The following is a 15,521-nucleotide window of genomic DNA, read 5'->3' as shown; positions in this document are numbered from 1 at the left end:
CTGGATAAGAACAGGATTTAACAAACTTCCCTTTGTTCAGTTTTGTAGGACCTGAGTATCTCAAGCTTTGCAACAGATTTAATCTCAAGTGCCCCTGGAGGAAGGAAGCGCCAATAATCCCATTTACACACCTGGCATGAAAACCTGAGCCATATGCCCAAGATCAACTATGTGTGTGTGTTTGAACCAGCCTTCACCCAAATGCGAAGCTCACACCCTATCTCCTGCACTCTCCTTTCTCCTTGTATACAGCACCAAGAACCTGTACTGTTAATCCTGCAGTGTTTTAACACTACAGCATCTCTGTCCTTAGCTGGAACTTGTAGATAGGCACTTCACTCTGGGGTAGGTGCCACACACAACATAGAAACCCCCAATGCTTTTACTGCCAAATGCATAATGACCTAAATATTTACACACGGAGAAACTGCATTGCTTGTGATGTAATTTGTTCCTATCCACAGAAGAAGCCTCTGCTACAGGACCTCAGATACGCAGTTCTCATCACTGCCTACAAACCTCTTGCATTTTTCAAAGGTTTCATTAAAATAAAATAATCTCAAAGGAGAAATTCAGAACTCAGAGTTTTGGATACTCAGTGTGCAGCACACACAGCCATCAGTTCTTAATTTGCAATTTAAAGGTATGGTTCCAGTGCACGTTGAATGCAGGACACAATAAATTTGAAGGAAAATACTTATTCACTGTAGTGATCTTCTAAACTTTGGCTGCGTTGTAGGAAAGGAAAAGTGAGAGTAAACAAAACACACATGAACAGGCCATTATTTCTCTCACAGGCTGGGAGGGAAGGCATTGTGGTCATCCTAAGTTTGATCCGAATCCTTCAGATAATAAATGTCGTCATCTTTCAAAATACACAAGAGAGCCTTTTGCAACTCTGGTCAGGAAACTCCAAGTCTCCAGAATTACGCCTAAGTGGCGGAAGGGGTGAGAGAAGCACTTGGACTGCAACAGATTCACAACCAAGCACCAGAGAGCTTTAACCTCACCCATTTTGCTCTTCTAAGTTTGCCTCCAGTGTCTCCCAATGAACACAGATTTGGCAAAGTACCTCTGCCAGCAGCTCAGCAGCACCCCACACAGCCAGAAACCCCCGACCTTGCACAGCCTTGCACAAAGTCTTCTTGGATTACCTCTAAGGTATTCCAAGGTCACATCCCAGAGATGACAAGCCTTTAGGAAAATCTTCTTGTATAGTCATTTTTCTTTGCTCTCTTAAGTCCCTTCCTTCCTCCTTTTGTTATGGGTTTGCCTCTGCTGAGAAGCATTACTTATCAGTATTTCTGAGAATGGCTCAAAATGTGGTTGTGCCCTCCTTTCAACTGATAAACACTTAGGAGGGAAAGAATTGCAAAAATCCAGGCAGTAAATACAGCTCTGACAGAAGATAATGTCTGATCCAATCTCAATCAGAAGTTACATGCTACAGCCTCTCTCCACCGGCCCAAAGCCACACTTTTCTCTCCCCATCCTCTCCCTGCTCTGGTTCTGCTCCAATCAGTACCCATTAAACCTTCCACCAACCCAATTTAACCCATTAATGTGGCAGGAAGCTGACGGGTGGGTGGGGAGCAGCAGCAGCTCTCTGTGGTTGGCAAGCTGAAACAGCTCAGAAAAGGCTATGATGAGCAGAGCCAGCAAAAGACAGAGGACCTCCCTTCTGTGGGTGGTAGTGAAGCACCCAAAAGGTTATTTTTCACCTTAAGAATCACATTGAAAAAATAAAATAAAATAAATAAAGTGGAGGCATTTTATCCAGAGGACGATGCAGGCAGAGAGAAAGAACTGTGGCACTTAACCTATGGCTCTCTGACCCGATCCAACTCTCTCCCATCACTCCTCCTCATGCTGTCTGTACACTTGTTTTGCAAAGTGCAGATAGACACTTACCATCACACATACACAGGTGTCAGTTACACTTCAAAATCCACGGAGAAGCAATCACACAAGCAAATCAGAACGTCAGAACAAAGCAAATCAGAATGTCAGAACAAATTTAAAGCCCCCACTACTTCTCTCAGCAGAATTCAGATCCGTCAAAAATGTTGAAACAGAAAAAAATCAAACCACAATCTGAAATGTTTTTAAATTGCAAGTGACATTACTTGGCTTTCTTCAATGGCAGACAGGAGAAATCACTGTGCCTCATCTACTGTTCTCACTAATCCCAGTCAGACAAATAAGAGTGCTACATTTTTAAATACAGCTCACTTCTAGTTCACTACTTCCCAGTCCTTCATCCTGGGATGCTAAAAGTATCCCTTTTATCTTTAAGCACCATCTCTAGCCCCTGTCTCATTGTGAGCCATACAGTAAATAAGCCATCTAATGGAAAGACTGAGAAATAAAGAAATAAGCGGACAGAGAAATTATTTTATGAAAATAAATGGGTAATTCTGAGTCTTTTATTATTATCTTTATTCTGAAGAGCACTCCTTGAAAAAAAACAGACGAACCAGTTTCAGTCTCAAGTAGAAACAAGGTGGAAGGCACTGCATTTCCATACAACACTCAAATGTAATTACAGATTGTGACAGTAATGCCATTTTGTACACAGAACACCTCTCTACAACTCCTCATTACTTAATATTTGCAATAAGCAAAGCCAGAATGACCTCATTTTTGCATGGTAACAATCACTGACAATCCCAAGAGGACCACAGGGGCACAGAAGTACTGTGCTTTTATGCTGAATTCTCAGGAGGTATGTGTAACAGCTCTGGAAAACCCTTAAAAATGTCCTTTATTATTATACAAAGCCACACAATCCTGACTGCAGTAAGATCATACTAAATCTGTGGTTTTCCAAAGGCAACTATCACTTGTGTATGCAGCCAGTTTGAAAGACAAGTATGAGGTCATCTACCTATGGGTTTGTACTCAGCTTGCTTGTAAGCAAATGTAAGTTCTCTGCTATTGTGCAAGACACAGAGGTGAGGGGATACCAAGCTGAAATGAAACTGATACCATTCAAAACCATGCAAGTGAAAGAAAACGTTCAAGTTGCCAAGAATACGAATCAATCTTTCCAAAAGAAGTCAATACTGATTCTTGAATGGATCAGTAGGCATCCCACAAGGTGAGCTTACCATCCCTTATGATTATACTCCCCCTGAGCTCTTGCTTTAACACAACAGTTACATTTGCTCAGGAGTCCTTGCAACAATAATCTGTACGAATACAAACATGACCTACAACTGTCAGAGATGCAACTATGCCAGCTAAAGTAAGCTCAGCCTTTGTTCTTTTCTTTTTCAGACAAAACTAAAACTAAAAGAAGAAAAGAACAACAACAAAAAAAAGAACAAAAACCAACCAAACCTCACAACCAAATAACCATTTCTAATCATCATCTTTTGTTTCTTGCTGATTTCAATGTTGGAATCTTCTCACTCTTAACATAAGACAAAAAATAATCAGACAAGTGAAGGAAGGTGAACATACACCAAACTGCATTACAAATGCACACAGAAGGAACACAAAAACAAGGACTGGATGAGTTTGGTACCATCAAACAGCGGCCTCTTAACTGGAACACTCTGTAGTTCACTGAGGAATCCCCATTAAAAAGCCATAACTCTATTTTTCCTTTTTTCATACTGTGAGTCACTTATTACATTTTCGGATGTTGCAACACAGTCATGAATAATAAACACATACTAGGAAAAAAAAAAGCAACCCAGTGTTGAACACTGGATTTTTTTCATGTCTATATTTATCAGCATAAAAATCAAATCAAGAATGAGGTCTAGAGTCGAAAAAAGTTTCTATGCAAGGAATGTTGTTATTCACAGACAAAGTATTTGGTGTAGCCAGAGACAAGCATACAGGCACAGAGGTTAGAGCATGACAATGTTAGTACTACTATTATTGTTTGGCCTTTATACAGACAGAGAGGACAGGGGGAGGGTTCGTAATGTTCCCCATCCAACTCGCTCATAAGGGAGAGCGGCCAGGCACCGCCCTTAGCCAGGCAGTTCTGAACCCAACGCTGTGCTTTTGCAGCTGCCTTTTTCATTTTTTTTTTTTTTGAAGGCAAGGGAGTTAGGCTGTGGAGGCTGCATAGCCCCAGAAAGCCAGCCGTGCTACAGGAAATTATTGTTGATATCTCAAATAAGTACCATGGAACTATTTATCCACATTTGTGTTTCAGACAGTAACAAATAGCATCCAGCATATGCACACACAGGAGCGGTTGGTACATTTTCCACAGCTCTAGTCTAATGAAGAACTGTTAGCACCTCTTCCAACTGCTGTTGTCCTTTGTTCTGCAACTGTAGGCAAGGCACCGTTGCTGACACCCTGTGCAGAAGCAAGCTTCATTTATAGAATTAAAAGGGAACCTTATAGCAGACTGCCAGTACCTGAAGGTGGCCTACAGGAAAGCTAGGGGAAGACATTTTATAAGGACACGTAGCAACAGGACGACTGGAAATGATTTTAAACTGGTAGAGAGTAGATTTAGGCTACAGAGTGGGAAGAAGTTCTTTATCGTGATGGTGGTGATGCACTGGAACAGGTTGCCCAGAGAGGCTGTGGATGCCCCCTCCCTGGAAGCATTCAAGGCCAGGCTGGATGGGGCTGTGAGCAACCTGGTCTGGTGGGAGGTGTCCCTGCCTATAGCAGGGGGTTGGAACTTGATGATCTCAAAGGTCCCTTCCAACCCAAACCATCCTATGTTTCTATGATTTAAGGCAAATATACATAAGCACTACCTTTTAGAAAAGGTCAAGCTTCACAAATACGTTCAGATAGCTATGAGGATAATACAGAATATTGTGGCAACACTGAGGATGTGAACACAAAGGAAAAGTGTGTTTATTACTACTCTTCCAGCTGCTGTAATCAGTGGAAAAAGACTGCTATCTTGAAGAGGCTGGAGAAAAAAGCATGAGCTGTGCAAAAAAGTAAGCTCACTGAAATAAATACATTTTCCATTGCAAACCATTCAGATAGAGAACTGGCTATTAAAGAGCATTCAGTTAGAAACATGAGCTGATTACTTACTTGTTCAGGAAATAATCAGTACTTTCAGTATGAGGCTTACCTATCCAAATAGATGCTACATTAGTCAATCGACAAATACATAAATCATGGAGAAGAGAGAAGAGGTAAATACATATATATATATATATAGAGAGAGAGAGAGAAAGATTACAGGAAAGCAAAAGAGAAGATGCCAGGGAGCTTGGTGCTCCAGATAAGGGGAACTGACAGCTGGAAGGCCAACACTGTGATCTCTCAGCTACATTTTGAGCTGCTCGCACAAACAGAAGCCTTGCATCGATGCTGATCTTTGTCCCGGTGAGCAGTCCTAAAGGAAATCACAGGTCACACCAAACCTTCACCTCTGTTATTGTTATTTGCCCATAAAGATGAAGTACGGGGTGCAGACATCTCCTGGAAGATAGTGTTGCATACATGCATACGGGCTCCATTTCAGAGAAAATTGCTGCTACCACGAAAACTTTTCCAAAAGCCTCACAGGAATCCTCTGTCTTCAGTCTGTGGTTTCAGCCACGAAAGCAACATCAAAAAAACAGAGCCCAAGAGAATGAGAGGATCTTACACCAGGCATGATTTCATGTATGTGATTTGTCTCCTGCTTTCCACTAACAGAGGTCATTTACTTAACGGTGGGAGCTCAGAAGTTTCCTTGAGTAACCCAGCATCTCCCCAAGACTTATAAAACACTAAGTATCCCCAGTGCTCCACCCAGAGCACTGTACAATCACTACTATACATTAGTGGTTATTACTTTAGCTCAGCACTATGAATTTAGCTTCTCAGTACATAACGTTTAACCTTAGAATCCATTCATTTACTGAGGATTCATCAACTTTAAAGCAGTAAAACCATCCCACCAGGCATACTGGAATGACAGGAGAGACCTATATTAGCTGGCAGAGCACTCAGACGTCAAGAGTTTTACCCACTCCTTCTTTGCAGCCAACTTTATTTCTTAAACTCTCACCTTTGATGTTCCCTCTTGTTAGCAAGACACATTAGAAATGTTTTCCAGCTTTGCCTATCAGACAAAAACACACTACTTGTGGCTGTGTCACAGAAATCTATATTTCTACCTCTAGTGAAGAGTAGCATCAGACTAAACAAATAGCTTTTCTTAAGGCAGCTGTCAATGAACTCATTGAGGAAAGATAAAGGGAAAAGAAAATGACTTTTGGTTGTTGTTTTTTTAGTTAATTGCACGTCCTCAGGCCTGCTGAGCATCTGCTGCTTTGCACAAGTTTTCTCTCTGCTAGTCTCTATTCTGTGAGAAAACCAACTGCCCCAAACAAGCATCCTTTAATTCCTTTATTACTAATCTTGAATTGCTTGCAGCAGACTGATGCTATCCTAGCAGATCCCAAATAACCTGAGTTTGATCCCAGGGTTTGACTCTGCTTTCTGAAAATATGATTTCCAGCCATCCCATTCAAGCAAGAGTCATTACCCAGTGAGTGTTTTTAAAGCTACATGTGTATGTCATATGTGCACATTTTGGCAGAAGTCACATCTGGAGGAACAGGAGTTAGGAAACAATTTATATAACACATTGGAAAACTCACTTGTACCATTTAATGTCAGCTAGCAGCCCAGGCTGCAAACAGGAAATATGCACCAGCCTCTGCGCATCCAACAGCAATGCCACCAGCACCAAGAGACAAGCGAGTGTACGCAGCCAGGGTGAGCAGGGAATAATGTGCGTTAATGCATTGCTTTCTCCTTGTTAGTTCCACCTAACTAAAGAAAATTATAACCAGGCTCTCAATGTTTCACATATCAGCCTTCCACCTTGTCCAACATCATACAACACTGGCTTATTAACCAGACAAGCCTTAAATAAGGCAATGACATTCACTAATCCGAGGCCATTCCCCTTACCCTTATATTCAAAATAGCACGGTGTGAAAATGCTGCCCTGTCAGTTGTCACCGTGGGTTTTCAGGTGCCCGAAAGTATTTTCCCAAAATTACTGCACAGGTTGTACCTGTATATGTAGTGTATATGTACATACAGTACATGGCTGTGTATATATATATATTTGTAATGTACACCAAATTTAACATACATGCTACCAAACCTGAAAATGAAGGGGCTAACAATAAGAGCCCACTCTATGATTTGACCTTCCAGCTCTTAGTCACACACTCCCGACAAAAGCAATAGACTACAAACTTCCACTTGCAAGGGACAAAACACAACACGTACAAAAGTTAATGCTTTCTCACAGAAAGAAATAGGTTGACCTCTCAAGCAAACGACTCCCTGAAAACACGTTGTGGCAATTCTCTGGTTTTGGTTTTAGAATGCCCAAAAAACCTTTCAAGGCTTTTGGCAGCACATTTGCAATTACTCACCTAGGATGCGGTACATAATGATGCAAACACATCCTCTCTGAAAAAACTATGGTAACAATAAAAGTAAATCTGATCACAAGGAAATGAAAAACGTTTAACATCAATAGATCTGTCTGCTGGATCAATCTCACAAATGGCCATTTGCCAAGAAAAGAATACTAGATTTCTGGCTCTCGCTATCTTGACTACAGTACATTTATGGTGAGAAGCCAGCTCATCCATTCACTTATTCAAGCACCACACCTGTAACAGTAGGGAAGTACCTGTTACCCTGTAACATTAACATTTGAAAACTAAATTTGATAAAGCCTTAGTCCAATTTTTATAAACCCTAAAGACTAAATCTGTTCACACATTTAATTTCCATGACTACAAAACCATCTCCTAAAGGTTTTGGATGGATGCTTAAGGCCTCCAGAGAAAGACAGTTGCATGTAGGTAAGCAGGTGCTGGAGACCCCTATTTTTTTGAAGGAAACATGGAAGTAAAAAACAATAATAATAATAAAAATGGCACAAATCTGTGAGTTTAAAACTGGAGGAAGGCCTATGGGTGAGTAGGCTAGTGAACACATCTGATCTCCACTACTTACACTAACACACCACTAATTTCCTCCCCCAACCCGTCACCAGCTTTTCAGTGGATTTACCAGAACCCGCCTCAGCTTTGCCACCTAAGCTGCACAGCTCACTGGAGGAGAAGAGCAAGCAAAAGAACAGGCTGAAGGCCGATTTGCAACAAGGGTATTTTTCTGACACAGTGTCTGTTTGAAGAAGTCACAGCTGGAAGTATCCAGGCTCTGGACGTGCTTCTGGAACATGGGAGCCACAAAGCAAAACAGGAGAGAAGGCACAGGCTCAGAATCCAGGTTGAGAAGATGCTGGAGCTCTGCCTCTCACTGCCATTTCACTCAGTGCAAATGATAAGGAACAATCTTCCTTAGTCTTGAAGGAGAAAGATAATCTACAGATGCTTGAATGCATTCAGCTGTCTGTATTTAGTTACTCAGTTTGCGTATGTTTAATGTCTATATTAGTTGATTCCCCCTAAAAAATTAGGAGCTTTAAACCTCGCTGGGCTATGTTCTTTTTAGGAAAGAAACAGAAACCCTGCTCCTTATATCACACATTATTATCACACTACGTTACATCAGTGCTCCTGCACTGGTATAAAAATGCTGAGCACTGTCTCCATCCATTTTGTGACTACTTTTGTGTCCTTTTACAGACAGTAACCACTTCCTCTGCCATATATTTTAAGAACAGCAAATCCTATGCCACAGGGCAGCACGACCTTTTCTCAGCTCTTTGATAATTCAGACTGGTGGCAGTGGGCTCTTTCAGTTTCCTGCAAAACTGATGTATCTGTTGCCATTCTCTCCATCAACATTGAGAGACCTGGTCACTTCCCATTGAATTTCCCCATTTACGCAGCATCTTTTAACAAAAATTGAAAAATAAAACAAAAAGAAAGCAAGAAAAACAGATGCCAGGATGCTATTCAACCCTGTTTTAACAGCCTCAGAAGGTCTGCAGCAAGGTGTGGAATCCTACCACTTTCCCACCAGCAGTTCCAATTCTCAAGGCAGTAAACCAACCTCACGTCCATCTATGAAGATCCCAAGCACGCCCCACAAGCACCTGATACAAGCTTAATGCATGAACTCCTTAAAATGATAGAGTGGCAGCTGCTCTTCAGGCAGCAACAGATGTCAAAAGAGAAGCTGCAGCAGCAGCTACCATGTGAACAACCTTCTACCAGGACTCAGTACGTTCAGTTTTCCTATTTGAATGCATTAGGCATAAACAAGTTACACAACAAGGTCAAGCAGATTGAAACACCTCATTAAATTTCATCAATGCCAGTATGACCAGGTATATGAGACACCAACTGCTTAACATCACTATTATATTAATGGAGAAAAGAGACAGGGATGTCACGCTGCCCAGAGTAGGCAGTGAATCTGAAGCAGTGAAACAAGAGGAACGAAAAGTGCTGTAGATGTGCATAAAGAAGAAAAGGAAATTAATTCAAGGGAGCAGGCAGAATTACATCTTCACTGCCACAGCTGTGCCAGACGACAGGCTGAGAAGGAAGTCTTCACATATGTGACACAGAATAATATGTTCAATAGAAACACCCAACCCTTCACTACCCTGATTATGGTCACGTTGAGGGCTGGCAAAGGGAAAAAACCTTGCAAAGAACTCAGTTCTACTACTACTACACTCATTTTTTAATTTGGTTACCAAGGCTCTATTAGGTACCAACTAGCCAGTTAGGCAGCTCATCTATTTAAATGCTTTACGTTCAGTTTTGATATGTCCTTCAGACAGACATAAGTCACTTAACTATTCAGCCTCTGACTAAAATACTGTTTTATTTTACAACTAGCAAGGGAATAAAACTCACTAAACATTACAGGACACGATAAGACATCAAGAGACAGCAAGCTACAGTCCATGACTGCAATTGAGAACAGACATCATGTGATGAGATTCATTATTATTGCCATAATGACACAATTTATAACAAACTGCCGGCCCACTGAAGTGGGATTCAAAATTTACTTTTGATTCTTTGCTTTTCTTTTTTATTTCATAAAGAAATCTATCAAGTGACTGAAGTAGAACTCCTAAACACTGGACTCTTCCCACCTGGTTGTTACTTTCTTAGGGAGTGAGACTCTGTGCCAACTGGAGGCCAATAGAGCATCATCATTACCTTAATGAACGTTAGCAATAAGCACAGGGGCCAAAGCACAGATGAATTTATTTGAATTCTTTTCACAAAAACGCATCTCGATACAGCAGCCAAGGATGGTGCTTTTAGAAATCACATCTGAGATCACTACCTTAGTACTTAAGTATTTCCAAGTAAGTAGAAATACTTGCATGCGTGTCTTTCAGTAGAGATACTGATTTACAAGAACTTAGGCTTCTCAAGTTTCAGTTCTTGTCAATAGGAAACTGTCCAGTAATGACATTCTGTACAGAAAGTTCTATTCGTTACATACAGCATTCAGAGAACACTTAAAAGCATGAATGAAAAAGCCCAAATTAAGACCACTGTGTGAAACACTGAATATCAGAACCCGGCGTGCTTTTATGTACCATTCACCCCATAGCAGACACAACAATATTTCTAAGGAAAGAAATACTTTCATACTTAAAGTACATTTAATCTGGTTCAGATAGATGCCAGAGGGAAAAAAAAAAAAAAGTGTCTGTTCATTAAAAAGAATGACGGGATCATAAAACATCATCTCATAACTATCTAGGCTCAAGTGCAATTCCCAGGCCAAATTCAGCTTTCAGTTTTATCACAGAATGATTTTTTTATTATTATTTTTTTGTTGTGAAGCCATCAGAAAAGAAACTCGGTGGCTAACACTTCACTTGACTCGAGCCGTTTGTCGTGCATTTCAGGTTACAAACTGATTGCACTGCCATAACTGCTGTTGTTTTAGCAACTGCTGGTCCTAAGCACTGCCAAGCCATGCACACACATGCATCCACATCCTCATCTCCATTGTGTCCATCTGCTTGCAGCTGCAGATCTAGCAGCAGGAGAGGCTTGGCCAAGGGCAGCGAGGTGCAGCAGGGGAGGGTGGCCATTAAGGTAGTTGTAAAAAGTGCCTGTTCCATGGCAGAGGGATTTTCCCCATCCCTAAATATAGCTATCAGTACTGACTCCTGAGCAAATAAAAGAGGCACACCGACCTGTGAATACAAAGGATTCTCTGTGCTGACAGAAAGCGGTGAGAGAGGAAGGAGGTACCCCTATCTCCAGCTGCAGCCAGATGTTAATGCTGGGGAGGAAAGGGACAGTGAAGAACGCAGGTGAACAAAGCACAGGCTGCACACACCAAAGAAGCTCTCCACAAAACCAGCTGGAAGCACATCTTGGAGAAGGAAATACTACCTCATTCTCAACACTCCAGCGTTCAATGTTTAATTGCCCTCATCACTAATTGTTTCATAGTACGACATATCTAACCTCAGCTCCCAGACATCGGATGTCTCAGTAGGGTCAAGCAAACATCATGTATTTTCCTTTCACATACATAAGACATATGCAGGCATCATTTCACCCCCCAGTTTCCTCTGATCTGATGAACCACGTTATGAAGCTTCTTTTCTAAACCCTGGATCACTTTTTGTCGCCACACTCTTACTAATATTTCACATCCTTCCTCATGTGAACAGCAACACCGGACACAGACTCAGCATTCCAGTCACCTTACTAATGCCATGTATGTTCCTAATTCTATGCACTATTTGTATTGCTTTATAGCCAAAGATCACACTTTGCTCACAGCATTACAACGAAAACTCCTGTTGAGATGATTCTCCAAACAAACCCTTAAACACTCCTCCAAATTGCCAGTTTGAAGACAGCCTTCTATCCTGCTGGTGTAACTACATTCCTATTGCCTTTGTATCCAGCTACATGAAAAATGGATTCAGCTGGATGAGAACCATTTAAAAATGCGATCATAGAATCATAGGTTGGCCTGTGTTGAAAAGGACCTCAATGATCATCTGGTTTCAACCCCCTGCTATGTGCAGGGTCACCAACCACCAGACCAGGCTGCCCAGAGCCACATCCAGCCTGGCCTTGAATGCATCCCAGGATGGGGCATCCACAGCCTCCTTGGGCAACCTGTTCCAGTGCATCACCACCCTCTGTGTGAAAAACCTCCCCCTAATATCTAACCTGAACCTCCCCTGTCTCAGTTTAAAACCATTCCCCCTTGTGATTTGAAGTATATGGCACTAGCAACTTGTTCCATACATGCACACACAAAAACCTGCACATAATAACTAGTAATGATGAGATATCATTGCAAAACAGTAAATATAATGATATTAAACAGCATTTCACCAAGATCCAGCCCCTGGGGGAGCCCACAAGGAACAGCTGCACTCATAAAGAAAGACACGCCTAAGTCCCTCTCTAAGGAAGATTTATGAAGAAGCTTTGCCAATGTTTGTAGTATTTAATCCACAGTGACTCCATGGCACAATTGTTTTAAACTCACACTTCACTGCAGAGTTAATAGATATATCAGGGGTATATGGGTATATATATAGGGTAAGTCCACTACAAAACAACGTTGATGAATAGCTCAGGAATTTGGGAGATGTGGGTGTTGTTTTTTTTTTACAATTCAGAAGTCTGGGATGCAATTTGCTCTGGTTCTGCTGTAAATTGGTCTCTAACAATGTTAAGATTCAGAATGAGTAAGCCACAACTTATTTATTTCAGAGGCTCCATTTTAAAGCTTGCAATTTTTCATCCAGGAAAACAATAATTAATGATGTTATTCAGTAAAAGCATTGATAAAATTAACTGTAAAAATTCTAGGTTTGTTCCCGATTAAAAAACACTTCAGGACCAATTGGGAGCCAATTAGTCAGCTGGGGAAGCTACTGATATTGTATTTCAGCAGTGTGTTTCAATGTACATAAACACACACTAGTATCGATGAGGTTTGATGCTGAACACTCCCAGTGTGAGATGCTGTGTTCAGCCACTTGTAGCTTGGCCAGACTTTATTTGGGTTGAAATTTTCCGAGCTGAACGTCTGCCTTGGGCTAAATTTTATTCCATGTGCGTAGAGATTGCTTCTGAGGGAGGGGTGAAGAAAGAGGTGGACTGAGACTAGAATATCTCAGCCAAAATAGCTCAGCTGTTTTCAGACAAGACCAGGGAAAATTCTATCTTTCAGTGCTAACAGAAAACACTGGCAAACTTGTTGGAAGGTTATAATGGCCTTTCAGCTTTGGACAACAGATGTGAAATCCGACACAAGAGTTGGAGCTGTTAGGGTTAGGGTAGCACATGCACCTTTTGCTGTTCCAATGAAAAATCCACCTCGATTTGGTCCAACTAATTAAGATTAATTGCATATGGCACATGTTCAGTGGATATTCACTAGGCCACATTCTTCACAACTTCTCACATCGATCACACTGCATAGGTCATCCCCACTACAAGAGACAACTTCTCTCCTGCTTCCTGTCCAGAACAGGACTGCAGCTTGGAAAATCTTCTCTAAAGCAGATAACGGGCTCCAGGTTTTTTGTGTAGCAGCCAGCTGAGGCCAATGTGGCACCAAGCACTTAGGACAGAGCTGACATCCTGCTTCTCCTGCCCTCTCACTGCCCCATCCCACAGGTCTTCACAGCAACACACGGCTGCAGAGCACCATGTGGGCAGACCAAGGAAGATGTTTCATTGAGGAAAGATGCTTCGTGCAAGAAAAAGGGAGATGGGAAGTACAGAAGCAAAGGAGAAGAGAATGAAAGCAGATGCAAGGAGACAGTGAGAGAATGAAACAGCACCAAGATGAGGAATGGCATAGAAGGACACAGCCAGACCAGAGAAATCCAAGATCTCTATGGCAGACTTCAGAACACAGACCAGGGTTTCTGAGCCATTCCCTCCCTGCCTGTAAACAACTGTGGGCCAAACTGAGAGAGTACAACAGACCATCTCCTACCAGCCTACTTGCAGCCAAGATCTGTCCGGATAGCTGGTGCCCAGTGGAGACCTCAGACAACCGTCCCATGTGTTGCATCAGCTGAGAAGGGACAGCAACACACACACACATTGCCTCAGGATGCCTGTCTGCTTATCTTACCTTTTCCCAACTGAAAGAAAACCTACGAAACGACACTCAAAAAAGCAGCATGAAAAAACATGACTAACATGGCAGAATTTAGGATTTATTAGTACTAAGTGGCCTATGGTAATTAAAGCCATCTCCTAATGCTCATATGCATGGAGGTCAGTCTCCAATTGTGACTGACCTGGTCATATTTTTTTCTCTGTTACAATTAGCACACACATTTTCTTTCTGCCCTCGTTCTTTAGAGCACTACTGTTCTATCCGACCAGAGGATGATTTACTTTCCTCTCAGGTTGTTTTTTTGTTTGTTTGTTTGTTTTTCCTCCACTGTTCTCATCACTGTGTTAAACCATAAGGTAAAGGACACTTATGCATGATCTCTTGAAGATGGGAAACTAAGACATGAAAAAATTAAAGTAAAAAGCTGTGAGTGATTCTGATGAACAAGACTTGTATTTCTAACACGCTTAGGCCTGCAAAGGATCTTCTGCATGTCGAGAACAAACAGCTATTGACTTCTGTTCCAGATGAGCGAGTTCAGCCCAACTGCAAGTCCGACTCCAGACTCAGGTTAAGCACCAGAAAAACAACTGTGTGTGAAAACACAAAAACATGGAAATCCTACAGGAAGACAGGGGCTGCAGAATTCAGTTCTCCAACTATCTTAGGCATGAAAATGCCCCTCCCTCTTTGCAAGGCCTGGTTCATATCACATCTCCTCACTTCTGCCCAGCTGTGAGGCCCTACCCATTGCCTCCATTACCCCTGGTTCCACTGAACAGGGCAGGAGGAGCAGGGCTGGTACCTCATGGCTGATGGTCACCTCCTGGCACACAGACTCAGCGCAGCCTCGCACCTCGTGGTTCCAACACCTCAGCTGGCAAACGTTCAAGGGGAGAGTGGTGGTGATGTATAGAGCACAGAGCATACACAGATCAGCTGCATCCACTGGGTGGCAGGCACGTTTCACACAATCGAGGTATATACATGCAGAGGTATACAAACGAAAACATCTTCAATACCGCAGTTTGTGCTCCAGCTCAGAAGTGGCAACCAAATAGACAGTCAAAAAAAAACCAAAACAAAACAAAAAAGACCCAGAGCACAGTAATAACATATAGACAGCAGCCACAGAGGGCAAGCCTTTAAATCTTTCTCTCATTTAAGGAACTTAGCAGGAAAACAGCAATAAAGGCTGGGGACTAACAGCTGTAAGTCTGTGTGCGTTGAGAAGTGAAGTTGTGAAGTCCAGCGAACACACAAAGCCATGGACGTTCGCTCAGAACCATTTCAAAGTTTGCCTCAGAGACGTTTCTGGAGAAGAGGACGTTGACCAAGCTTCAACCCAGCGCATATTTGTATAACCGAGCTGTAAACTACATGAAAACTACACTCAGAATGGAAATGCTGACAAACGCATAACTCCCGCAGGGCGCTATGACAGCCCGACCGCAGGCCCTCCCCTTGGGGAACCAGCCAGGCTGCTTCCCCCTCCTTGTCAC

This window comes from Lagopus leucura, unplaced genomic scaffold (assembly GCF_019238085.1).
Source record: "Lagopus leucura isolate 7727_CA_CO unplaced genomic scaffold, USGS_WTPT01 Super-Scaffold_100001, whole genome shotgun sequence".
Lineage (NCBI taxonomy): Eukaryota > Metazoa > Chordata > Aves > Galliformes > Phasianidae > Lagopus > Lagopus leucura.
This window is presented reverse-complemented; position numbering follows the sequence as displayed.